This window comes from Muntiacus reevesi, chromosome 6 (genome assembly GCF_963930625.1).
Source record: "Muntiacus reevesi chromosome 6, mMunRee1.1, whole genome shotgun sequence".
Taxonomy (NCBI): domain Eukaryota; kingdom Metazoa; phylum Chordata; class Mammalia; order Artiodactyla; family Cervidae; genus Muntiacus; species Muntiacus reevesi.
The window spans coordinates 13,098,887-13,101,704 of NC_089254.1; positions in this window are offsets into that span (position 1 = coordinate 13,098,887).

The following is a 2,818-nucleotide window of genomic DNA, read 5'->3' on the forward strand; positions in this document are numbered from 1 at the left end:
ACTGCTACATTTTTCTATTTTAAAAGAAGGAAAGTTCAGTAATTGATTTAAACAATTATATTTAACTTAATTGGCTACCCAGATGGTTCAGTGATAAAGAATACACCTGACAATGCAGGAGATGCAGGTCTGATCCCTGGTTTGGAAAGATCCCCTGGAGAAGGAAATGGCAACCCACTCCAGTATTCCTGCTTAGAGCATCCCATGGGCAGAGCAGTCTGGTGGGCTGCAGTCCATAGGGTTGCAAAGAGTCGGACATGACTTGAGTGTCTGAGCATGGACATACACACATCTAACTTAATTAAAAGCATATAATGACAATACTTAAAGTGACTTACCATTATTATCAAGCGGATTTAAAATGTAGCCTATAACTTTCCAAAGAGCATTAATCTACACAGAATACAGCCTGCTCTGCTTTTTCAAGCGTCATGAAATTCAATCTGATCTTTTATTGGCAGAAATTCCGCAGTTGAATTTTTTTTCCTTGTTCTTTTGTGGCCACTAAACATATAGTTAATAATGTGAATGTTTATAGTCTAGTTTCTTAAAAAAATTGCAAGAAGATCAAATTATTTCAGACTCTCAGGGAAAGTATAAAAAAATTTACTTATAAAATCACAGAATATACGCAAACACATATACATATACTGGGTACATTTTCAGCCTTTAGAAGAAATAACTTCTCTCTTCTTAAATTCTCAGTATGCAAAACCAGAATTCTTTCCTTCACACTGTATATGTTTCAGGTAATTTTTGTTATGACTAGTAAGGAGGACTGGGGCCTGGTATCATGTGCATTGTTGTAATTCATACATGAAATGATTCCCTTATTCAACGAGGAGCTTGGGAAACACCCCTGATCTTGCCTTCCTCTGATGTGTGAGGGCCAGTCTTCGGCTACCTAATCACATCATTTTAGACGGAAGTTTGTTTTGACTTCCAATTCTGCCTACATTTTCCTTAGTTGTTTTTGTATAGTCATTTTTCTCTTTTCAGTCCTTCCTTGTGCACATGCGGGCACAGACTACAGAAGAGACTGACTGCTTTCCCAGTGAATCACCTGACAAGATATTTGCACTAATTATACTTTCATGTATTTGATAACCTTAGTTTGTGACTCTTTCTATTCATATTGCATAAAATATAAGATTTCAGGCTGCATCATCACTGTCTTTAATAATACTAACCAAAATCTACACTCTGGTATAATTAATTTTCACGAACTTGATAGAAGCAGGGATTATAATTAATCTTGTCTCACGCTTTTGTGACATGGAAACGCCTTGGCTACAGCGAATGCCCTAACGCCCACTATTGGAGTCACACTTTTGAATTATCTACATTTTCCCCAGGCTCTTACGATATCTCTCTTCTCTGTTCTCTACCTCACTATAGTCTAGAGAACCCCATCCTGTGGCCTTTTGGGTTTCTTTCAAGCTTGGAGGCTGGCATTTGAAGTTAGAAGCAAAGTTCTTTTTTATTTAAGGATACCAGACCAATTGTTTCAAAGAGAGTGTGTTATTTGGCTCACAGTACTGGTTTTCATGCCTCATCGCACTTTTCTGCATGGCAATGGAGAAAGGAAATGTAGCAGGAAACAGCTGGGGCCAAAACTACAGTGGGGCGGCAGTGGGAGGGTCGAGGAACTGTTCGCCCGTCTCAGCACCGAGCCTGGTTGGCTGTCTGACAGAGGCGGGCAGGGGTCCCCAGGCTGAGCCTGACCTCAGGGGTCTGTGAGAACGGGGCCTTGCTGATCTGGGAGTCTCAGCATCTCGGCATTCAGTCCACAATGGGCTACTGATGTCCCGAGACCAGCTCGCTCTCAGAACCCACTTGCTCACATTCTGAGGGGTGGCTGCCTTCTGCTCCTGCAGCAGCCCCCACAGTGGCCCCGAGCTGCAGAGAGCGCCAGAGTGTTTGCTCAGCTGCTGCGGGTCCACCTGCCCAAGAGATCTAGCCCAGTGGAGAAACCACGTTACAGTCTTATCCAATGAAAGACCTCGGCTCTCCAAGGCAGTAAATGAATGTGTTCTATTGGTGTGAATAGAATACATTTTAAAATTTTTCTGGAAAAAAAAATTTTTTTCTGGGTTTTGGTAAATATCATGATTTATTTTCTTGACTTTCTATTTATCCCTATTTATCATGACTGTCTGTTTATCAGAGATGAATGCTCACCATCCTTCAAGTGATTCTTTAAACAGGAGCCAGAGACTTTAGAAGTATTTTAGTCTTAGTGTTCTTTCAAACTTTTTTTTGGTTAAATGTCATTTACCATGCACTGTAGAAAGACAAGTGGTCACCACTGTCTCCTGGCATTTGCCAACACATTGTAGTCTTTTTGTTTTTCCTTTTTGGTCAATTTAAAGTCACTACTTATGAGGGGGAAAAAAAGGGCTTTATTTTTGTTCAGAAGAAAAATTCAGTGCCAACAAAAATGAGACACAAAGGAACTCATTCTTTTGTTTATATTTTGAACTTTAGTTCCCTCTACAAAAAGGACAGCCTGATATTGGCATATTAACATAACTGCAAAAAAGATGTTAAAACACAGACTTTATCAATCTGTGACTTTTAAAAATTGAACAGAAGAATCATATATATAATAAATAAACCTCCAGATTCATTTATTTGGTTATCAATGGAGTTAATAAAAATAAAAATTTTCTATGTTTTCGCAATGGTTCACCTACTACACATGAAGTTTTACATTAGTCACTATGCCATTTATTTTTAAGAGGTAAATTTTAGGCTAAGGAGATAAGTATATTTATGGGTCACATTTTAAACTGCAAAGTGATAAAATTGCCAGTTT